The following is a 26,110-nucleotide window of genomic DNA, read 5'->3' on the forward strand; positions in this document are numbered from 1 at the left end:
CCAAAACAATCGGATATGTACGTGCTGCTTTGAGCCCCAGCACGATCGGTTATGTAAGTGCTGCTTCGAGAGCCAACACTATCGGATATGTAAGTGCTGCTTCAAGCCCCAACACTATCGGATATGTAAGTGCTGCTTCAAGACCCAACACTATCGGATATGAAAGTGCTGCTTCAAGCCCCAGCACTATCGGAAATCTAAGTGCTGCTTCGAACCCCAACACTATCGCATATGTAAGTGCTGCTTCAAGCCCCAGCACTATCGGATATGCAAGTGCTGCTTCGAACCCCAACACTATCGGATATGTAAGTGCTGCTTCGAGCCCCAACACTATCGGATATGTTAGTGCTGCTTGAAGCCCCATCACTATTGGATATGTAAGTGCTGCTTCAAGCCCCAACACTATCGGATATGTCAGTGCTGCATTGAGCCCCAGCACTATCGGATATGTAAGTGCTGCTTCAAGCGCCAACATTATCGGATATGTAAATGCTGCTTCAATGCCCAACACTATCGGATATGTAAGTGCTGCTTCAACCCCAGCACTATCGGATATGTAAGTGCTGCTTCGAGCCCCAACACTATCGGATATGTAAGTGCTGCTTCGAGGCCCAACACTATCGGATGTGTAAGTGCTGATTCGAGCCCCAGCACTATTGGATATGTAAGTGCTGCTTCAAGCCCCAGCACTATCGGATATGTAAGTGCTGCTTCAAGCCCCAATACAATCGGATATGTAAGTGCTGCTTTGAGCCCCAGCACGATCGGATATGTAAGTGCTGCTTCGAGAGCCAACACTATCGGATATGTAAGTGCTGCTTCAAGCCCCAACACTATCGGATATGTAAGTGCTGCTTCAAGACCCAACACTATCGGATATGTCAGTGCTGCTTCAATCCCCAACACTATCGGATATGTAAGTGCTGCTTCAAGCCCCAACACTATCGGATATATAAGTGCTGCTCCAAGCCCCAGCACAATCGGATATATAAGTGCTGCTCCAAGCCCCAGCACTATTGGATATGTAAGTGCTGCTTCAAGCCCCAACACTATCGGATATATAAGTGCTGCTTCAAGCCCCAGCACTATCGGATATATAAGTGCTGCTCCAAGCCCCAGCACTATCGGATATGTAAGTGCTAATTCGAACCCCAACACTATCGGATATGTAAGTGCTGCTTCGAACCCCAACACTATCGGATATGTAAGTGCTGCTTCGAGCCCCAGCACTATTGGCTATGTAAGTGCTGCTTCGAGCCCCAACACTGTCAGATATGTAAGTGTTACTTCAAGCCCCAGCACTATTGGATATGTAAGTGCTACTTCGAGCCCCAACACTATCGGATATGTAAGTTCTGCTTCGAACCCCAACACTATCGGATATGTAAGTGCTGCTTCGAGCCCCAGCACTATTGGCTATGTAAGTGCTGCTTCGAGCCCCAACACTATCGGATATGTAAGTGCTGCTTCGAGCCCCAACACTATCGGATATGTAAGTGCTACTTCAAGCCCAAGCACTATCGGATATGTAAGTGCTGCTTCGAGCCCCAGCACTATCGGATATATAAGTGCTGCTTCAAGCCCCAGCACTATCGGATATGTAAGTGCTGCTTCGAGCCCCAACACTATCGGATATGTAAGTCCTGCTTCGAGCCCTAACACTATCGGATATATCAGTGCTGCTTCGAGCCGCAACCCTAACGGATATGTCAGTGCTGCTTCAAGCCCCAGCACTATCGGATATGTAGGTGCTGCTTCGAGCCCCAACACTATCGGATATGTAAGTGCTGCTTCGAGCCCCAACACTATCGGATATGTAAGTGCTGCTTTCAGCCCGAAAACTATCGGATATGTAAGTGCTGCTTCGAACCCCAGCACTATTGGATATGTAAGTGCTGCTTCAAGCCCCAACACTATCGGATATGTAGGTGCCGCTTCGAGCCCCAACACTATTGGATATGTAAGTGCTGCTTCGAGCCCCAACACTATCGGATATGTAAGTGCTGCTTTCAGCCCGAACACTATCGGATATGTAAGTGCTGCTTCGAACCCCAACACTATCGGATATGTAAGTGCTGCATCAAGCCCCAGCACTATCGGATATGTAAGTGCTGCTTCGAGCCCCAGCACTATCGGATATGTCAGTGCTGCTTCAAGCCCCAGCACTATCGGATATGTAAGTGCGGCTTCAAGCCCCAACACTATCGGATATATAAGTGCTGCTTCAAACCCCAGAACTATCTGATATGTAAGTGCTGCTTCGAGCCCCAACACTATTAGATATGTAAGTGCTGCTTTCAGCCCAAACACTATCGGATATGTAAGTGCTGCTTCGAACCCAAACACTATCGGATATGTAAGTGCTGCTTCGAGCCCCAACACTATCGGATATGTAAGTTCTGCTTCGAGCCCCAGCACTATCGGATACGTAAGTGCTGCTTCAAGCCCCAGCACTATCGGATATGTAAGTGCTGCTTCGAACCCAGCACTATCGGATACGTAAGTGCTGCTTCGAGCCCCTGCACTATAGCATATGTTAGTGCTGCTTCGAGCCACAGCACTATCGGATATGTAAGTGCTGCTTCAAACCCCAGCACAATCGGATACGTAAGTGTTGCTTCAAGGCCCAACACAATCGGATATGTAAGTGATGCTTCAAGCCCCAGCACTATCGGATATGTAAGTGCTGCTTCGAACCCCAACACTATCGGATATGTAAGTGCTGCATCAAGCCCCAGCACTATCGGATATGTAAGTGCTGCATCAAGCGCCAACATTATCGGATATGTAAGTGCTGCTTCAATGCCCAACACTATTGGATATGTAAGTGCGGCTTCAACCCCAGCACTATCGGATATGTAAGTGCTGCTTCAAGCCCCAATACAATCGGATATGTAAGTGCTGCTTCGAGCCCCAACACTATCGGATATGTAAGTGCTGCTTCGAGGCCCAACACTATCGGATGTGTAAGTGCTGATTCGAGCCCCAGCACTATTGGATATGTAAGTGCTGTTTCAAGCCCCAGCACTGTCGGAAATGTAAGTGCGGCTTCGAGCCGCAACACTATCGGATATGTAAGTGCTCCTTCGAACCCCAAAACTATCGGATCTGTCAGTGCTGCTTCGAGCCCCAGCACTATTGCATATGTAAGTGCTGCTTCAAGCCCCAACACTATCGGATATGTAAGTGCTGCTTCGAGCCCCAGCACTATCGGAAATCTAAGTGCTGCTTCGAATCCCAACACTATCGCATATGTAAGTGCTGCTTCAAGCCCCAGCACTATCGGATATGTCAGTTCTGCATTGAGCCACAGCACTATCGGATATGTAAGTGCTGCTTCAAGCGCCAACATTATCGGATATGTAAGTGCTGCTTCAATGCCCAACACTATTGGATAGGTAAGTGCTGCTTCAACCCCAGCACTATCGGATATGTAAGTGCTGCTTCGAGCACCAACACTATCGGATATGTAAGTGCTGCTTCGAGGCCCAACACTATCGGATGTGTAAATGCTGATTCGAGCCCCAGCACTATTGGATATGTAAGTGCTGTTTCAAGCCCCAACCCTATCGGATATGTCAGTGCTGCTTCGAGCCCCAACACTATTGGATACGTAAGTGCTGCTTCGAGTCCCAGCACTAAAGGATATGTAAGTGCTGCTTCGAACCCCAGCACTGTCGGATACGTAAGTGCTGCTTCAAGCCCCAGCACTAACGGATAAGTAAGTGCTGCTTCAAACCCCAACACTATCGGATATATAAGTGCTGCTTCAAGTCCCACCACTATCGGATATGTAAGTTCTGCTTCGAGCCCAAGCACTATCGGATATGTAAGTGCTGCTTCGAACCCCAGCACTATCGGATATATCAGTGCTGCTTCAAGACCCACCACTATCGGATATGTAAGTACTGCTTCGAGCCCAAGCACTATCGGATATGTAAGTGCTGCTTCAAGCCCCAGCACTATCGGATATGTAAGTGCTGCTTCGAGCGCCAGCACTATCGGATAGGTAAGTGCTGCTTCAAGCCCCAGCACTATCGGATATGTAAGTGCTGCTTCGAGCCCCAACACTATCGGATATGTAAGTGCTGCTTTCAGCCCGAACACTATCGGATATGTAAGTGCTGCTTCGAACCCAAACACTATCGGATATATAAGTGCTGCTTCAACCCCAGCACTATCGGATATGTAAGTGCTGCTTCGAGTCCCACCACTATTGGATATGTAAGTGCTACTTCAAGCCCCAGCACTATCGGATATGTAAGTGCTGCTTCGAACCCCAGCACTATCGGATATGTAAGTGCTGCTTCAAGCCCCAGCACTATCGGATATGTAAGTGATGGTTCGAACCCAAACACTATCGGATATGTAAGTGCTGCTTCAAGCCCCAGCACTATCGGATATGTAAGTTCTGCTTCGAGCCCCAGCACTATCGGATATGTAAGTGCTGCTTTGAGTCCCACCACTATCGGATATGTAAGTGCTGCTTCGAGCCCCAGCACTATCGGATATGTAAGTGCTGCTTCCAGTCCCACCAGTATCGGATATGTAAGTGCTGCTTCAAGCCCCAGCACTATCAGATATTTAAGTGCTGCTTTGAGCCCCAGCACTATCGGATATGTAAGTGCTGCTTTGAGTCCCACCACTATCGGATATGTAAGTGCTGCTTCGAGCCCCAGCACTATCGGATATGTAAGTGCTGCTTCCAGTCCCACCAGTATCGGATATGTAAGTGCTGCTTCAAGCCCCAGCACTATCGGATATGTAAGTGCTGCTTTGAGCCCCTGTACTATAGGATATGTTAGTGCTGCTTCGAGCCCCAGCACAATCGGATATGTAAGTGATGCTTCAAACCCCAGCACAATCGGATATGTAAGTGCTGCTTCAAGGCCCAACACTATCGGACATGTAAGTGATGCTTCAAGCCCCAGCATTATCGGATATGTAAGTGCTGCTTCAAGCCCCAGCACGATCGGATATGTAAGTGCTGCTTCAAGCCCCAGCACGATCGGATATGTAAGTGCTGCTTCGAGCCCCAACACTATCGGATATGTAAGTGTTGCTTTGAGCCCCAGCACGATCGGATATGTAAGTGCTGTTTCGAGAGCCAACACTATCGGATATGTAAGTGCTGCTTCGAGCCCCAGCACTATCGGATATGTAAGTGCTGCTTCGAGGCCCAACACTATCGGATATGTAAGTGCTGCTTCAAGCCCCAGCACTATCAGATATGAAAGTGCTGTTTCAAGCCCCAACCCTATCGGATAGTCAGTGCTGCTTCGAGCCCCAACACTATCGGATACGTAAGTGCTGCTTCGAGCCCCAGCACTAAAGGATATGTAAGTGCTGCTTCGAGCCCCAACACTATCGGATACGTAAGTGCTGCTTCGAGCCCCAGCACTATCGGATATATAAGTGCTGCTTCGAGCCCCAGCACTATCGGACATGTAAGTGCTGCTTCGATCCCCAGCACGATCGGTTATGAAAGTGCTGCTTCAAGCCCCAACACTATCGGATATGTAAGTGCTGCTTTAAGCCCCAGCACTATCGGATATGTAAGTGCTGCTTAGAACCCCAGCACTATCGGATATGTAAGTGCTGCTTAGAACCCCAGCACTATCGGATATGTAAGTGCTGCTTAGAACCCCAGCACTATCGGATATGTAAGTGCTGCTTAGAACCCCAGCACTATCGGATATGTAAGTGCTGCTTCAAGCCCCAGCACTATCGGATATGTAGGTGCTGCTTTGAGCCCCAACACTATCGGAAATGTAAGTGCTGCTTCGAGCCCCAACACTATCGGATATGTAAGTGCTGCTTTCAGCCCGAAAACTATCGGATATGTAAGTGCTGCTTCGAACCCCAGCACTATTGGATATGTAAGTGCTGCTTCAAGCCCCAACACTATCGGATATGTAGGTGCCGCTTCGAGCCCCAACACTATTGGATATGTAAGTGCTGCTTCGAGCCCCAACACTATCGGATATGTAAGTGCTGCTTTCAGCCCGAACACTATCGGACATGTAAGTGCTGCTTCGAACCCCAACACTATCGGATATGTAAGTGCTGCTTCAAGCCCCAGCACTATCGGATATGTAAGTGCTGCTTCGAGCCCCAACACTATCGGATATGTCAGTGCTGCTTCAAGCCCCAGCACTATCGGATATGTAAGTGCTGCTTCAAGCCCCAACACTATCGGATATATAAGTGCTGCTTCAAACCCCACAACTATCTGATATGTAAGTGCTGCTTCGAGCCCCAACACTATTAGATATGTAAGTGCTGCTTTCAGCCCGAACACTATCGGATATGTAAGTGCTGCTTCGAACCCAAACACTATCGGATATGTAAGTGCTGCTTCGAGCCCCAACACTATCGGATATGTAAGTTCTGCTTCGAGCCCCAGCACTATCGGATACGTAAGTTTTGCTTCAAGCCCCAGCACTATCGGATATGTAAGTGCTGCTTCGAACCCAGCACTATCGGATACGTAAGTGCTGCTTCGAGCCCCTGCACTATAAGATATGTTAGTGCTGCTTCGAGCCACAGCACTATCGGATATGTAAGTGCTGCTTCAAACCCCAGCACAATCGGATACGTAAGTGTTGCTTCAAGGCCCAACACTATCGGATATGTAAGTGATGCTTCAAGCCCCAGCACTATCGGATATGTAAGTGCTGCTTCAAGCCCCAGCACTATCTGATATGTAAGTGCTGCTTCAAGCCCCAATACAATCGGATATGTAAGTGCTGCTTTGAGCCCCAGCACGATCGGTTATGTAAGTGCTGCTTCGAGAGCCAACACTATCGGATATGTAAGTGCTGCTTCAAGCCCCAACACTGTCGGATATGTAAGTGCTGCTTCAAGACCCAACACTATCGGATATGAAAGTGCTGCTTCAAGCCCCAGCACTATCGGAAATCTAAGTGCTGCTTCGAACCCCAACACTATCGCATATGTAAGTGCTGCTTCAAGCCCCAGCACTATCGGATATGCAAGTGCTGCTTCGAACCCCAACACTATCGGATATGTAAGTGCTGCTTCGAGCCCCAACACTATCGGATATGTTAGTGCTGCTTGAAGCCCCATCACTATTGGATATGTAAGTGCTGCTTCAAGCCCCAACACTATCGGATATGTCAGTGCTGCATTGAGCCCCAGCACTATCGGATATGTAAGTGCTGCTTCAAGCGCCAACATTATCGGATATGTAAGTGCTGCTTCAATGCCCAACACTATTGGATATGTAAGTGCTGCTTCAACCCCAGCACTATCGGATATGTAAGTGCTGCTTCGAGCCCCAACACTATCGGATATGTAAGTGCTGCTTCGAGGCCCAACACTATCGGATGTGTAAGTGCTGATTCGAGCCCCAGCACTATTGGATATGTAAGTGCTGTTTCAAGCCCCAACCGTATCGGATATGTCAGTGCTGCTTCGAACCCCAGCACTATCGGATACGTTAGTGCTGCTTCAAGCCCCAGCACTAACAGATAAGTAAGTGCTGCTTCAAACCCCAACACTATCGGATATATAAATGCTGCTTCAAGTCCCACCACTATCGGATATGTAAGTTCTGCTTCGAGCCCAAGCACTATCGGATATGTAAGTGCTGCTTCGAACCCCAGCACTATCGGATATATAAGTGCTGCTTCAAGTCCCACCAAAATCGGATATGGAAGTTCTGCTTCGAGCCCAAGCACTATCGGATATGTAAGTGCTGCTTCGAACCCCAGCACTATCGTATACGTAAGTGCTGCTTCAAGCCCCAGCACTATCGGATATGTAAGTGCTGCTTCAAGCCCCAGCACTATCGGATATGTAAGTGCTGCTTCGAGCGCCAGCACTATCGGATATGTAAGTGCTGCTTCGAACCCCAGCACTATCGGATATGTAAATGCTGCTTCGAGCCCCAGCACTATCGGATAGGTAAGTGCTGCTTCAAGCCCCAGCACTATTGGATATGTAAGTGCTGCTTCGAGTCCCACCACTATTGGATATGTAAGTGCTGCTTCAAGCCCCAGCACTATCGGATATGTAAGTGCTGCTTCGAACACAGCACTATCGGATACGTAAGTGCTGCTTCGAGCCCCTGCACTACAGGATATGTTAGTGCTGCTTCGAGCCACAGCACTATCGGATATGTAAGTGCTGCTTCAAACCCCAGCACAATCGGATACGTAAGTGTTGCTTCAAGGCCCAACACTATCGGATATGTAAGTGATGCTTCAAGCCCCAGCACTATCGGATATGTAAGTACTGCTTCAAGCCCCAGCACTATTGGATATGTAAGTGCTGCTTCAAGCCCCAATACAATCGGATATGTAAGTGCTGCTTTGAGCCCCAGCACGATCGGATATGTAAGTGCTGCTTCGAGAGCCAACACTATCGGATATGTAAGTGCTGCTTCAAGCCCCAACACTATCGGATATGTAAGTGCTGCTTCAAGACCCAACACTATCGGATATGAAAGTGCTGCTTCAAGCCCCAGCACTATTGGATATGTAAGTGCTGCTTCAAGCCCCAACACTATCGGATATGTAAGTGCTGCTTCAAGCCCCTGCACTTTCCGATATGTAAGTGCTCCTTCAAGCCCCAGCACTGTCGGAAATGTAAGTGCGGCTTCGAGCCGCAACACTATCGGATATGTAAGTGCTCCTTCGAACCCCAAAACTATCGGATCTGTCAGTGCTGCTTCGAGCCCCAGCACTATCGGGTATGTGAGTGCTGCTTCGAGCCCCAGCACTATAGGATATGTAAGTGCTGCTTCGAACCCCAACACTATCGGATATGTAAGTGCTGCTTCAAGCCCCAGCACTATTGCATATGTAAGTGCTGCTTCAAGCCCCAACACTATCGGATATGTAAGTGCTGCTTCGAGCCCCAGCACTATCGGAAATCTAAGTGCTGATTCGAATCCCAACACTATCGCATATGTAAGTGCTGCTTCAAGCCCCAGCACTATCGGATATGTAAGTGCTGCTTCGAGCCCCAACACTATCGGATATGTAAGTGCTGCTTGAAGCCCCATCACTATTGGATATGTAAGTGCTGCTTCAAGCCCCAACACTATCGGATATGTCAGTGCTGCATTGAGCCACAGCACTATCGGATATGTAAGTGCTGCTTCAAGCGCCAACATTATCGGATATGTAAGTGCTGCTTCAATGCCCAACACTATTGGATAGGTAAGTGCTGCTTCAACCCCAGCACTATCGGATATGTAAGTGCTGCTTCGAGCCCCAACCCTATCGGATATGTCAGTGCTGCTTCGAGCCCCAACACTATCGGATACGTAAGTCCTGCTTCGAGCCCCAGCACTAAAGGATATGTAAGTGCTGCTTCGAACCCCAGCACTGTCGGATGCGTAAGTGCTGCTTCAAGCCCCAGCACTAACGGATAAGTAAGTGCTGCTTCAACCCCAACACTATCGGATATATAAGTGCTGCTTCAAGTCCCACCACTATCGGATATTTAAGTTCTGCTTCGAGCCCAAGCACTATCGGATATGTAAGTTCTGCTTCGAGCCCAAGCACTATCGGATATGTAAGTGCTGCTTCGAACCCCAGCACTATCGGATACGTAAGTGCTGCTTCAAGCCCCAGCACTATCGGATATGTAAGTGCTGCTTCAAGCCCCAGCACTATCGGATATGTAAGTGCTGCTTCGATCGCCAGCACTATCGGATATGTAAGTGCTGCTTCGAACACCAGCACTATCGGATATGTAAATGCTGCTTCGAGCCCCAGCACTATCGGATAGGTAAGTGCTGCTTCAAGCCCCAGCACTATCGGATATGTAAGTGCTGCTTCGAGCCCCAACACTATCGGATATGTAAGTGCTGCTTTCAGCCCGAACACTATCGGATATGTAAGTGCTGCTTCGAACCCAAACACTATCGGATATGTAAGTGCTGCTTCGAGCCCCAACACTATCGGATATGTAAGTGCTGCTTCAAGCCCCAGCACTATTGGATATGTAAGTGCTGCTTCGAACCCCAGCACTATCGGATATGTAAGTGCTGCTTCAAGCCCCAGCACTATCGGATATGTAAGTGATGGTTCGAACCCAAACACTATCGGATATGTAAGTGCTGCTTCAAGCCCCAGCACTATCGGATATGTAAGTTCTGCTTCGAGCCCCAGCACTATCGGATATGTAAGTGCTGCTTCGAGTCCCACCACTATCGGATATGTAAGTGCTGCTTCGAGCCCCAGCACTATCGGATATGTAAGTGCTGCTTCATGTCCCACCAGTATCGGATATGTAAGTGCTACTTCAAGCCCCAGCACTATCAGATATTTAAGTGCTGCTTTGAGCTGCAACACTATCGGATATATAAGTGCTGCTTCAAGCCCCAGCACTATCGGATATGTAAGTGCTGCTTCGAGCCCCTGCACTATAGGATATGTTAGTGCTGCTTCGAGCCACAGCACTATCGGATATGTAAGTGCTGCTTCAAACCCCAGCACAATCGGATATGTAAGTGTTGCTTCAAGGCCCAACACTATCGGATATGTAAGTGATGCTTCAAGCCCCAGCACTATCGGATATGTAAGTGCTGCTTCAAGCCCCAGCACTATCGGATATGTAAGTGCTGCTTCAAGCCCCAAAACAATCGGATATGTACGTGCTGCTTTGAGCCCCAGCACGATCGGTTATGTAAGTGCTGCTTCGAGAGCCAACACTATCGGATATGTAAGTGCTGCTTCAAGCCCCAACACTATCGGATATGTAAGTGCTGCTTCAAGACCCAACACTATCGGATATGAAAGTGCTGCTTCAAGCCCCAGCACTATCGGAAATCTAAGTGCTGCTTCGAACCCCAACACTATCGCATATGTAAGTGCTGCTTCAAGCCCCAGCACTATCGGATATGCAAGTGCTGCTTCGAACCCCAACACTATCGGATATGTAAGTGCTGCTTCGAGCCCCAACACTATCGGATATGTTAGTGCTGCTTGAAGCCCCATCACTATTGGATATGTAAGTGCTGCTTCAAGCCCCAACACTATCGGATATGTCAGTGCTGCATTGAGCCCCAGCACTATCGGATATGTAAGTGCTGCTTCAAGCGCCAACATTATCGGATATGTAAATGCTGCTTCAATGCCCAACACTATTGGATATGTAAGTGCTGCTTCAACCCCAGCACTATCGGATATGTAAGTGCTGCTTCGAGCCCCAACACTATCGGATATGTAAGTGCTGCTTCGAGGCCCAACACTATCGGATGTGTAAGTGCTGATTCGAGCCCCAGCACTATTGGATATGTAAGTGCTGCTTCAAGCCCCAGCACTATCGGATATGTAAGTGCTGCTTCAAGCCCCAATACAATCGGATATGTAAGTGCTGCTTTGAGCCCCAGCACGATCGGATATGTAAGTGCTGCTTCGAGAGCCAACACTATCGGATATGTAAGTGCTGCTTCAAGCCCCAACACTATCGGATATGTAAGTGCTGCTTCAAGACCCAACACTATCGGATATGTCAGTGCTGCTTCAATCCCCAACACTATCGGATATGTAAGTGCTGCTTCAAGCCCCAACACTATCGGATATATAAGTGCTGCTCCAAGCCCCAGCACTATCGGATATATAAGTGCTGCTCCAAGCCCCAGCACTATTGGATATGTAAGTGCTGCTTCAAGCCCCAACACTATCGGATATATAAGTGCTGCTTCAAGCCCCAGCACTATCGGATATATAAGTGCTGCTCCAAGCCCCAGCACTATCGGATATGTAAGTGCTAATTCGAACCCCAACACTATCGGATATGTAAGTGCTGCTTCGAACCCCAACACTATCGGATATGTAAGTGCTGCTTCGAGCCCCAACACTGTCAGATATGTAAGTGTTACTTCAAGCCCCAGCACTATTGGATATGTAAGTGCTACTTCGAGCCCCAACACTATCGGATATGTAAGTTCTGCTTCGAACCCCAACACTATCGGATATGTAAGTGCTACTTCAAGCCCAAGCACTATCGGATATGTAAGTGCTGCTTCGAGCCCCAGCACTATCGGATATATAAGTGCTGCTTCAAGCCCCAGCACTATCGGATATGTAAGTGCTGCTTCGAGCCCCAACACTATCGGATATGTAAGTCCTGCTTCGAGCCCTAACACTATCGGATATGTCAGTGCTGCTTCGAGCCGCAACCCTAACGGATATGTCAGTGCTGCTTCAAGCCCCAGCACTATCGGATATGTAGGTGCTGCTTCGAGCCCCAACACTATCGGATATGTAAGTGCTGCTTCGAGGCCCAACACTATCGGATGTGTAAGTGCTGATTCGAGCCCCAGCACTATTGGATATGTAAGTGCTGTTTCAAACCCCAACCCTATCGGATATGTCAGTGCTGCTTCGAGCCCCAACACTATTGGATACGTAAGTGCTGCTTCGAGCCCCAGCACTAAAGGATATGTAAGTGCTGCTTCGAACCCCAGCACTGTCGGATACGTAAGTGCTGCTTCAAGCCCCAGCACTAACGGATAAGTAAGTGCTGCTTCAAACCCCAACACTATCGGATATATAAGTGCTGCTTCAAGTCCCACCACTATCGGATATGTAAGTTCTGCTTCGAGCCCAAGCACTATCGGATATGTAAGTGCTGCTTCGAACCCCAGCACTATCGGATATATCAGTGCTGCTTCAAGACCCACCACTATCGGATATGTAAGTACTGCTTCGAGCCCAAGCACTATCGGATATGTAAGTGCTGCTTCAAGCCCCAGCACTATCGGATATGTAAGTGCTGCTTCGAGCGCCAGCACTATCGGATAGGTAAGTGCTGCTTCAAGCCCCAGCACTATCGGATATGTAAGTGCTGCTTCGAGCCCAAACACTATCGGATATGTAAGTGCTGCTTTCAGCCCGAACACTATCGGATATGTAAGTGCTGCTTCGAACCCAAACACTATCGGATATATAAGTGCTGCTTCAACCCCAGCACTATCGGATATGTAAGTGCTGCTTCGAGTCCCACCACTATTGGATATGTAAGTGCTACTTCAAGCCCCAGCACTATCGGATATGTAAGTGCTGCTTCGAACCCCAGCACTATCGGATATGTAAGTGCTGCTTCAAGCCCCAGCACTATCGGATATGTAAGTGATGGTTCGAACCCAAACACTATCGGATATGTAAGTGCTGCTTCAAGCCCCAGCACTATCGGATATGTAAGTTCTGCTTCGAGCCCCAGCACTATCGGATATGTAAGTGCTGCTTTGAGTCCCACCACTATCGGATATGTAAGTGCTGCTTCGAGCCACAGCACTATCGGATATGTAAGTGCTGCTTCCAGTCCCACCAGTATCGGATATGTAAGTGCTGCTTCAAGCCCCAGCACTATCAGATATTTAAGTGCTGCTTTGAGCTGCAACACTATCGGATATGTAAGTGCTGCTTCAAGCCCCAGCACTATCGGATATGTAAGTGCTGCTTTGAGCCCCTGTACTATAGGATATGTTAGTGCTGCTTCGAGCCCCAGCACAATCGGATATGTAAGTGATGCTTCAAACCCCAGCAAAATCGGATATGTAAGTGCTGCTTCAAGGCCCAACACTATCGGACATGTAAGTGATGCTTCAAGCCCCAGCATTATCGGATATGTAAGTGCTGCTTCAAGCCCCAGCACGATCGGATATGTAAGTGCTGCTTCAAGCCCCAGCACGATCGGATATGTAAGTGCTGCTTCGAGCCCCAACACTATCGGATATGTAAGTGTTGCTTTGAGCCCCAGCACGATCGGATATGTAAGTGCTGTTTCGAGAGCCAACACTATCGGATATGTAAGTGCTGCTTCGAGCCCCAGCACTATCGGATATGTAAGTGCTGCTTCGAGGCCCAACACTATCGGATATGTAAGTGCTGCTTCAAGCCCCAGCACTATCAGATATGAAAGTGCTGTTTCAAGCCCCAACCCTATCGGATAGTCAGTGCTGCTTCGAGCCCCAACACTATCGGATACGTAAGTGCTGCTTCGAGCCCCAGCACTAAAGGATATGTAAGTGCTGCTTCGAGCCCCAACACTATCGGATACGTAAGTGCTGCTTCGAGCCCCAGCACTATCGGATATATAAGTGCTGCTTCGAGCCCCAGCACTATCGGACATGTAAGTGCTGCTTCGATCCCCAGCACGATCGGTTATGAAAGTGCTGCTTCAAGCCCCAACACTATCGGATATGTAAGTGCTGCTTTAAGCCCCAGCACTATCGGATATGTAAGTGCTGCTTAGAACCCCAGCACTATCGGATATGTAAGTGCTGCTTAGAACCCCAGCACTATCGGATATGTAAGTGCTGCTTAGAACCCCAGCACTATCGGATATGTAAGTGCTGCTTAGAACCCCAGCACTATCGGATATGTAAGTGCTGCTTCAAGCCCCAGCACTATCGGATATGTAGGTGCTGCTTTGAGCCCCAACACTATCGGATATGTAAGTGCTGCTTCGAGCCCCAACACTATCGGATATGTAAGTGCTGCTTTCAGCCCGAAAACTATCGGATATGTAAGTGCTGCTTCGAACCCCAGCACTATTGGATATGTAAGTGCTGCTTCAAGCCCCAACACTATCGGATATGTAGGTGCCGCTTCGAGCCCCAACACTATTGGATATGTAAGTGCTGCTTCGAGCCCCAACACTATCGGATATGTAAGTGCTGCTTTCAGCCCGAACACTATCGGACATGTAAGTGCTGCTTCGAACCCCAACACTATCGGATATGTAAGTGCTGCTTCAAGCCCCAGCACTATCGGATATGTAAGTGCTGCTTCGAGCCCCAACACTATCGGATATGTCAGTGCTGCTTCAAGCCCCAGCACTATCGGATATGTAAGTGCTGCTTCAAGCCCCAACACTATCGGATATATAAGTGCTGCTTCAAACCCCAGAACTATCTGATATGTAAGTGCTGCTTCGAGCCCCAACACTATTAGATATGTAAGTGCTGCTTTCAGCCCGAACACTATCGGATATGTAAGTGCTGCTTCGAACCCAAACACTATCGGATATGTAAGTGCTGCTTCGAGCCCCAACACTATCGGATATGTAAGTTCTGCTTCGAGCCCCAGCACTATCGGATACGTAAGTTTTGCTTCAAGCCCCAGCACTATCGGATATGTAAGTGCTGCTTCGAACCCAGCACTATCGGATACGTAAGTGCTGCTTCGAGCCCCTGCACTATAGGATATGTTAGTGCTGCTTCGAGCCACAGCACTATCGGATATGTAAGTGCTGCTTCAAACCCCAGCACAATCGGATACGTAAGTGTTGCTTCAAGGCCCAACACTATCGGATATGTAAGTGATGCTTCAAGCCCCAGCACTATCGGATATGTAAGTGCTGCTTCAAGCCCCAGCACTATCTGATATGTAAGTGCTGCTTCAAGCCCCAATACAATCGGATATGTAAGTGCTGCTTTGAGCCCCAGCACGATCGGTTATGTAAGTGCTGCTTCGAGAGCCAACACTATCGGATATGTAAGTGCTGCTTCAAGCCCCAACACTATCGGATATGTAAGTGCTGCTTCAAGACCCAACACTATCGGATATGAAAGTGCTGCTTCAAGCCCCAGCACTATCGGAAATCTAAGTGCTGCTTCGAACCCCAACACTATCGCATATGTAAGTGCTGCTTCAAGCCCCAGCACTATCGGATATGCAAGTGCTGCTTCGAACCCCAACACTATCGGATATGTAAGTGCTGCTTCGAGCCCCAACACTATCGGATATGTTAGTGCTGCTTGAAGCCCCATCACTATTGGATATGTAAGTGCTGCTTCAAGCCCCAACACTATCGGATATGTCAGTGCTGCATTGAGCCCCAGCACTATCGGATATGTAAGTGCTGCTTCAAGCGCCAACATTATCGGATATGTAAGTGCTGCTTCAATGCCCAACACTATTGGATATGTAAGTGCTGCTTCAACCCCAGCACTATCGGATATGTAAGTGCTGCTTCGAGCCCCAACACTATCGGATATGTAAGTGCTGCTTCGAGGCCCAACACTATCGGATGTGTAAGTGCTGATTCGAGCCGCAGCACTATTGGATATGTAAGTGCTGTTTCAAGCCCCAACCGTATCGGATATGTCAGTGCTGCTTCGAACCCCAGCACTATCGGATACGTTAGTGCTGCTTCAAGCCCCAGCACTAACAGATAAGTAAGTGCTGCTTCAAACCCCAACACTATCGGATATATAAATGCTGCTTCAAGTCCCACCACTATCGGATATGTAAGTTCTGCTTCGAGCCCAAGCACTATCGGATATGTAAGTGCTGCTTCGAACCCCAGCACTATCGGATATATAAGTGCTGCTTCAAGTCCCACCAAAATCGGATATGGAAGTTCTGCTTCGAGCCCAAGCACTATCGGATATGTAAGTGCTGCTTCGAACCCCAGCACTATCGTATACGTAAGTGCTGCTTCAAGCCCCAGCACTATCGGATATGTAAGTGCTGCTTCAAGCCCCAGCACTATCGGATATGTAAGTGCTGCTTCGAGCGCCAGCACTATCGGATATGTAAGTGCTGCTTCGAACCCCAGCACTATCGGATATGTAAATGCTGCTTCGAGCCCCAGCACTATCGGATAGGTAAGTGCTGCTTCAAGCCCCAGCACTATCGGATATGTAAGTGCTGCTTCGAGTCCCACCACTATTGGATATGTAAGTGCTGCTTCAAGCCCCAGCACTATCGGATATGTAAGTGCTGCTTCGAACACAGCACTATCGGATACGTAAGTGCTGCTTCGAGCCCCTGCACTACAGGATATGTTAGTGCTGCTTCGAGCCACAGCACTATCGGATATGTAAGTGCTGCTTCAAACCCCAGCACAATCGGATACGTAAGTGTTGCTTCAAGGCCCAACACTATCGGATATGTAAGTGATGCTTCAAGCCCCAGCACTATCGGATATGTAAGTACTGCTTCGAGCCCCAGCACAATCGGATATGTAAGTGATGCTTCAAACCCCAGCACAATCGGATGTGTAAGTGCTGCTTCAAGGCCCAACACTATCGGATATGTAAGTGATGCTTCAAGCCCCAGCATTATCGGATATGTAAGTGCTGCTTCAAGCCCCAGCACTATCGGATATGTAAGTGCTGCTTCGAGCCCCAGCACTATCGGATATGTAAGTGCTGCTTCGAGGCCCAACACTATCGGATATGTAAGTGCTGCTTCAAGCCCCAGCACTATCAGATATGAAAGTGCTGTTTCAAGCCCCAACCCGATCGGATATGTCAGTGCTGCTTCGAGCCCCAACACTATCGGATACGTAAGTGCTGCTTCGAGCCCCAGCACTAAAGGATATGTAAGTGCTGCTTCGAGCCCCAACACTATCGGATACGTAAGTCCTGCTTCGAGCCCCAGCACTATCGGATATATAAGTGCTGCTTCGAGCCCCAGCACTATCGGATATGTAAGTGCTGCTTCGATCCCCAGCACGATCGGTTATGTAAGTGCTGCTTCAAGCCCCAGCACTATCGGATATGTAAGTGCTGCTTCAAGCCCCAACACTATCGGATATGTAAGTGCTGCTTTAAGCCCCTGCACTATCGGATATGTAAGTGCTGCTTAGAACCCCAGCACTATCGGATATGTAAGTGCTGCTTAGAACCCCAGCACTATCGGATACATAAGTGCTGCTTCAAGCCCCATCACTATTGGATATGTAAGTGCTACTTCAAGCCCCAGCACTATCGGATATGTAAGTGATGCTTCAAACCCCAACACTATCGGATATGTAAGTGCTGCTTCAAGCCCCAGCACTATCGGATATGTAAGTTCTGCTTCGAGCCCCAGCACTATCGGATACGTAAGTGCTGCTTCGAGTCCCACCACTATCGGATATGTAAGTTCTGCTTCGATCCCCAGCACTATAGGATATGTAAGTGCTGCTTCCAGTCCCACCAGTATCGGATAGGTAAGTGCTGCTTCAAGCCCCAGCACTATCGGATATATAAGTGCTGCTTCGAGCCCCAGCACTATCGGACATGTAAGTGCTGCTTCGATCCCCAGCACGATCGGTTATGAAAGTGCTGCTTCAAGCCCCAACACTATCGGATATGTAAGTGCTGCTTTAAGCCCCAGCACTATCGGATATGTAAGTGCTGCTTAGAACCCCAGCACTATCGGATATGTAAGTGCTGCTTAGAACCCCAGCACTATCGGATATGTAAGTGCTGCTTAGAACCCCAGCACTATCGGATATGTAAGTGCTGCTTAGAACCCCAGCACTATCGGATATGTAAGTGCTGCTTCAAGCCCCAGCACTATCGGATATGTAGGTGCTGCTTTGAGCCCCAACACTATCGGATATGTAAGTGCTGCTTCGAGCCCCAACACTATCGGATATGTAAGTGCTGCTTTCAGCCCGAAAACTATCGGATATGTAAGTGCTGCTTCGAACCCCAGCACTATTGGATATGTAAGTGCTGCTTCAAGCCCCAACACTATCGGATATGTAGGTGCCGCTTCGAGCCCCAACACTATTGGATATGTAAGTGCTGCTTCGAGCCCCAACACTATCGGATATGTAAGTGCTGCTTTCAGCCCGAACACTATCGGACATGTAAGTGCTGCTTCGAACCCCAACACTATCGGATATGTAAGTGCTGCTTCAAGCCCCAGCACTATCGGATATGTAAGTGCTGCTTCGAGCCCCAACACTATCGGATATGTCAGTGCTGCTTCAAGCCCCAGCACTATCGGATATGTAAGTGCTGCTTCAAGCCCCAACACTATCGGATATATAAGTGCTGCTTCAAACCCCAGAACTATCTGATATGTAAGTGCTGCTTCGAGCCCCAACACTATTAGATATGTAAGTGCTGCTTTCAGCCCGAACACTATCGGATATGTAAGTGCTGCTTCGAACCCAAACACTATCGGATATGTAAGTGCTGCTTCGAGCCCCAACACTATCGGATATGTAAGTTCTGCTTCGAGCCCCAGCACTATCGGATACGTAAGTTTTGCTTCAAGCCCCAGCACTATCGGATATGTAAGTGCTGCTTCGAACCCAGCACTATCGGATACGTAAGTGCTGCTTCGAGCCCCTGCACTATAGGATATGTTAGTGCTGCTTCGAGCCACAGCACTATCGGATATGTAAGTGCTGCTTCAAACCCCAGCACAATCGGATACGTAAGTGTTGCTTCAAGGCCCAACACTATCGGATATGTAAGTGATGCTTCAAGCCCCAGCACTATCGGATATGTAAGTGCTGCTTCAAGCCCCAGCACTATCTGATATGTAAGTGCTGCTTCAAGCCCCAATACAATCGGATATGTAAGTGCTGCTTTGAGCCCCAGCACGATCGGTTATGTAAGTGCTGCTTCGAGAGCCAACACTATCGGATATGTAAGTGCTGCTTCAAGCCCCAACACTATCGGATATGTAAGTGCTGCTTCAAGACCCAACACTATCGGATATGAAAGTGCTGCTTCAAGCCCCAGCACTATCGGAAATCTAAGTGCTGCTTCGAACCCCAACACTATCGCATATGTAAGTGCTGCTTCAAGCCCCAGCACTATCGGATATGCAAGTGCTGCTTCGAACCCCAACACTATCGGATATGTAAGTGCTGCTTCGAGCCCCAACACTATCGGATATGTTAGTGCTGCTTGAAGCCCCATCACTATTGGATATGTAAGTGCTGCTTCAAGCCCCAACACTATCGGATATGTCAGTGCTGCATTGAGCCCCAGCACTATCGGATATGTAAGTGCTGCTTCAAGCGCCAACATTATCGGATATGTAAGTGCTGCTTCAATGCCCAACACTATTGGATATGTAAGTGCTGCTTCAACCCCAGCACTATCGGATATGTAAGTGCTGCTTCGAGCCCCAACACTATCGGATATGTAAGTGCTGCTTCGAGGCCCAACACTATCGGATGTGTAAGTGCTGATTCGAGCCGCAGCACTATTGGATATGTAAGTGCTGTTTCAAGCCCCAACCGTATCGGATATGTCAGTGCTGCTTCGAACCCCAGCACTATCGGATACGTTAGTGCTGCTTCAAGCCCCAGCACTAACAGATAAGTAAGTGCTGCTTCAAACCCCAACACTATCGGATATATAAATGCTGCTTCAAGTCCCACCACTATCGGATATGTAAGTTCTGCTTCGAGCCCAAGCACTATCGGATATGTAAGTGCTGCTTCGAACCCCAGCACTATCGGATATATAAGTGCTGCTTCAAGTCCCACCAAAATCGGATATGGAAGTTCTGCTTCGAGCCCAAGCACTATCGGATATGTAAGTGCTGCTTCGAACCCCAGCACTATCGTATACGTAAGTGCTGCTTCAAGCCCCAGCACTATCGGATATGTAAGTGCTGCTTCAAGCCCCAGCACTATCGGATATGTAAGTGCTGCTTCGAGCGCCAGCACTATCGGATATGTAAGTGCTGCTTCGAACCCCAGCACTATCGGATATGTAAATGCTGCTTCGAGCCCCAGCACTATCGGATAGGTAAGTGCTGCTTCAAGCCCCAGCACTATCGGATATGTAAGTGCTGCTTCGAGTCCCACCACTATTGGATATGTAAGTGCTGCTTCAAGCCCCAGCACTATCGGATATGTAAGTGCTGCTTCGAACACAGCACTATCGGATACGTAAGTGCTGCTTCGAGCCCCTGCACTACAGGATATGTTAGTGCTGCTTCGAGCCACAGCACTATCGGATATGTAAGTGCTGCTTCAAACCCCAGCACAATCGGATACGTAAGTGTTGCTTCAAGGCCCAACACTATCGGATATGTAAGTGATGCTTCAAGCCCCAGCACTATCGGATATGTAAGTACTGCTTCGAGCCCCAGCACAATCGGATATGTAAGTGATGCTTCAAACCCCAGCACAATCGGATGTGTAAGTGCTGCTTCAAGGCCCAACACTATCGGATATGTAAGTGATGCTTCAAGCCCCAGCATTATCGGATATGTAAGTGCTGCTTCAAGCCCCAGCACTATCGGATATGTAAGTGCTGCTTCGAGCCCCAGCACTATCGGATATGTAAGTGCTGCTTCGAGGCCCAACACTATCGGATATGTAAGTGCTGCTTCAAGCCCCAGCACTATCAGATATGAAAGTGCTGTTTCAAGCCCCAACCCGATCGGATATGTCAGTGCTGCTTCGAGCCCCAACACTATCGGATACGTAAGTGCTGCTTCGAGCCCCAGCACTAAAGGATATGTAAGTGCTGCTTCGAGCCCCAACACTATCGGATACGTAAGTCCTGCTTCGAGCCCCAGCACTATCGGATATATAAGTGCTGCTTCGAGCCCCAGCACTATCGGATATGTAAGTGCTGCTTCGATCCCCAGCACGATCGGTTATGTAAGTGCTGCTTCAAGCCCCAGCACTATCGGATATGTAAGTGCTGCTTCAAGCCCCAACACTATCGGATATGTAAGTGCTGCTTTAAGCCCCTGCACTATCGGATATGTAAGTGCTGCTTAGAACCCCAGCACTATCGGATATGTAAGTGCTGCTTAGAACCCCAGCACTATCGGATACATAAGTGCTGCTTCAAGCCCCATCACTATTGGATATGTAAGTGCTACTTCAAGCCCCAGCACTATCGGATATGTAAGTGATGCTTCAAACCCCAACACTATCGGATATGTAAGTGCTGCTTCAAGCCCCAGCACTATCGGATATGTAAGTTCTGCTTCGAGCCCCAGCACTATCGGATACGTAAGTGCTGCTTCGAGTCCCACCACTATCGGATATGTAAGTTCTGCTTCGATCCCCAGCACTATAGGATATGTAAGTGCTGCTTCCAGTCCCACCAGTATCGGATAGGTAAGTGCTGCTTCAAGCCCCAGCACTATCGGATATGTAAGTGCTGCTTCAAGACCCAACACTATCGGATATGAAAGTGCTGCTTCAAGCCCCAGCACTATTGGATATGTAAGTGCTGCTTCAAGCCCCAACACTATCGGATATGTAAGTGCTGCTTCAAGACCCAACACTATCGGATATGAAAGTGCTGCTTCAAGCCCCAGCACTATTGGATATGTAAGTGCTGCTTCAAGCCCCAACACTATCGGATATGTAAGTGCTGCTTCAAGCCCCTGCACTTTCCGATATGTAAGTGCTCCTTCAAGCCCCAGCACTGTCGGAAATGTAAGTGCGGCTTCGAGCCGCAACACTATCGGATATGTAAGTGCTCCTTCGAACCCCAAAACTATTGGATCTGTCAGTGCTGCTTCGAGCCCCAGCACTATCGGGTATGTGAGTGCTGCTTCGAGCCCCAGCACTATAGGATATGTAAGTGCTGCTTCGAACCCCAACACTATCGGATAGGTAAGTGCTGCTTCGAGCCCCAACACTATCGGATATGTAAGTGCTGCTTCAAGCCCCAGCACTATTGCATATGTAAGTGCTGCTTCAAGCCCCAACACTATCGGATATGTAAGTGCTGCTTCGAGCCCCAGCACTATCGGAAATCTAAGTGCTGCTTCGAATCCCAACACTATCGCATATGTAAGTGCTGCTTCAAGCCCCAGCACTATCGGATATGTAAGTGCTGCTTCGAGCCCCAACACTATCGGATATGTAAGTGCTGCTTGAAGCCCCATCACTATTGGATATGTAAGTGCTGCTTCAAGCCCCAACACTATCGGATATGTCAGTGCTGCATTGAGCCACAGCACTATCGGATATGTAAGTGCTGCTTCAAGCGCCAACATTATCGGATATGTAAGTGCTGCTTCAATGCCCAACACTATTGGATAGGTAAGTGCTGCTTCAACCCCAGCACTATCGGATATGTAAGTGCTGCTTCGAGCCCCAACCCTATCGGATATGTCAGTGCTGCTTCGAGCCCCAACACTATCGGATACGTAAGTGCTGCTTCGAGCCCCAGCACTAAAGGATATGTAAGTGCTGCTTCGAACCCCAGCACTGTCGGATACGTAAGTGCTGCTTCAAGCCCCAGCACTAACGGATAAGTAAGTGCTGCTTCAACCCCAACACTATCGGATATATAAGTGCTGCTTCAAGTCCCACCACTATCGGATATTTAAGTTCTGCTTCGAGCCCAAGCACTATCGGATATGTAAGTTCTGCTTCGAGCCCAAGCACTATCGGATATGTAAGTGCTGCTTCGAACCCCAGCACTATCGGACACGTAAGTGCTGCTTCAAGCCCCAGCACTATCGGATATGTAAGTGCTGCTTCAAGCCCCAGCACTATCGGATATGTAAGTGCTGCTTCGATCGCCAGCACTATCGTATATGTAAATGCTGCTTCGAGCCCCAGCACTATCGGATATGTAAGTGCTGCTTCGAACCCAAACACTATCGGATATGTAAGTGCTGCTTCGAGCCCCAACACTATCGGATATGTAAGTGCTGCTTCAAGCCCCAGCACTATTGGATATGTAAGTGCTGCTTCGAACCCCAGCACTATCGGATATGTAAGTGCTGCTTCAAGCCCCAGCACTATCGGATATGTAAGTGATGGTTCGAACCCAAACACTATCGGATATGTAAGTGCTGCTTCAAGCCCCAGCACTATCGGATATGTAAGTTCTGCTTCGAGCCCCAGCACTATCGGATATGTAAGTGCTGCTTCGAGTCCCACCACTATCGGATATGTAAGTGATGCTTCAAGCCCCAGCATTATCGGATATGTAAGTGCTGCTTCAAGCCCCAGCACTATCGGATATGTAAGTGCTGCTTCGAGCCCCAGCACTATCGGATATGTAAGTGCTGCTTCGAGGCCCAACACTATCGGATATGTAAGTGCTGCTTCAAGCCCCAGCACTATCAGATATGAAAGTGCTGTTTCAAGCCCCAACCCGATCGGATATGTCAGTGCTGCTTCGAGCCCCAACACTATCGGATACGTAAGTGCTGCTTCGAGACCCAGCACTAAAGGATATGTAAGTGCTGCTTCGAGCCCCAACACTATCGGATACGTAAGTGCTGCTTCGAGCCCCAGCACTATCGGATATATAAGTGCTGCTTCGACCCCCAGCACTATCGGATATGTAAGTGCTGCTTCGATCCCCAGCACGATCGGTTATGTAAGTGCTGCTTCAAGCCCCAGCACTATCGGATATGTAAGTGCTGCTTCAAGCCCCAACACTATCGGATATGTAAGTGCTGCTTTAAGCCCCAGCACTATCGGATATGTAAGTGCTGCTTAGAACCCCAGCACTATCGGATATGTAAGTGCTGCTTAGAACCCCAGCACTATCGGATACATAAGTGCTGCTTCAAGCCCCATCACTATTGGATATGTAATTGCTGCTTCAAGGTCCAACACTGTCGGATATGTAAGTGATGCTTCAAACCCCAACACTATCGGATATGTAAGTGCTGCTTCAAGCCCCAGCACTATCGGATATGTAAGTTCTGCTTCGAGCCCCAGCACTATCGGATACGTAAGTGCTGCTTCGAGTCCCACCACTATCGGATATGTAAGTTCTGCTTCGATCCCCAGCACTATCGGATATGTAAGTGCTGCTTCCAGTCCCACCAGTATCGGATAGGTAAGTGCTGCTTCAAGCCCCAGCACTATCGGATATGTAAGTGCTGCTTCGAGCCCCAACACTATCGGATATGTAAGTGCTGCTTTCAGCCCGAACACTATCGGATATGTAAGTGCTGCTTCGAACCCAAACACTATCGGATATGTAAGTGCTGCTTCGAGCCCCAACACTATCGGATATGTAAGTGCTGCTTCGAGCCCCACCACTATTGGATATGTAAGTGCTACTTCAAGCCCCAGCACTATCGGATATGTAAGTGATGGTTCGAACCCAAACACTATCGGATATGTAAGTGCTGCTTCAAGCCCCAGCACTATCGGATATGTAAGTTCTGCTTCGAGCCCCAGCACTATCGGATATGTAAGTGCTGCTTCGAGTCCCACCACTATCGGATATGTAAGTGCTGCTTCGAGCCCCAGCACTATCGGATATGTAAGTGCTGCTTCCAGTCCCACCAGTATCGGATATGTAAGTGCTGCTTCAAGCCCCAGCACTATTGGATATGTAAGTGCTGCTTCAAGCCCCAGCACTATCGGATATGTAAGTGCTGCTTCAAGCCCCAATACAATCGGATATGTAAGTGCTGCTTTGAGCCCCAGCACGATCGGATATGTAAGTGCTGCTTCGAGAGCCAACACTATCGGATATGTAAGTGCTGCTTCAAGCCCCAACACTATCGGATATGTAAGTGCTGCTTCAAGCCCCTGCACTATCGGATATGAAAGTGCTCCTTCAAGCCCCAGCACTGTCGGAAATGTAAGTGCGGCTTCGAGCCGCAACACTATCGGATATGTAAGTGCTCCTTCGAACCCCAAAACTATCGGATCTGTCAGTGCTGCTTCGAGCCCCAGCACTATCGGGTATGTGAGTGCTGCTTCGAGCCCCAGCACTATAGGATATGTAAGTGCTGCTTCGAACCCCAACACTATCGGATAGGTAAGTGCTGCTTCGAGCCCCAACACTATCGGATATGTAAGTGCTGCTTCAAGCCCCAGCACTATTGCATATGTAAGTGCTGCTTCAAGCCCCAACACTATCGGATATGTAAGTGCTGCTTCGAGCCCCAGCACTATCGGAAATCTAAGTGCTGCTTCGAATCCCAACACTATCGCATATGTAAGTGCTGCTTCAAGCCCCAGCACTATCGGATATGTAAGTGCTGCTTCGAGCCCCAACACTATCGGATATGTAAGTGCTGCTTGAAGCCCCATCACTATTGGATATGTAAGTGCTGCTTCAAGCCCCAACACTATCGGATATGTCAGTGCTGCATTGAGCCACAGCACTATCGGATATGTAAGTGCTGCTTCAAGCGCCAACATTATCGGATATGTAAGTGCTGCTTCAATGCCCAACACTATTGGATAGGTAAGTGCTGCTTCAACCCCAGCACTATCGGATATGTAAGTGCTGCTTCGAGCCCCAACCCTATCGGATATGTCAGTGCTGCTTCGAGCCCCAACACTATCGGATACGTAAGTGCTGCTTCGAGCCCCAGCACTAAAGGATATGTAAGTGCTGCTTCGAACCCCAGCACTATCGGATATGTAAGTGCTGCTTCCAGTCCCACCAGTATCGGATATGTAAGTGCTGCTTCAA

Source organism: Chiloscyllium punctatum, chromosome 22, assembly GCF_047496795.1.
Source record: "Chiloscyllium punctatum isolate Juve2018m chromosome 22, sChiPun1.3, whole genome shotgun sequence".
Lineage (NCBI taxonomy): Eukaryota > Metazoa > Chordata > Chondrichthyes > Orectolobiformes > Hemiscylliidae > Chiloscyllium > Chiloscyllium punctatum.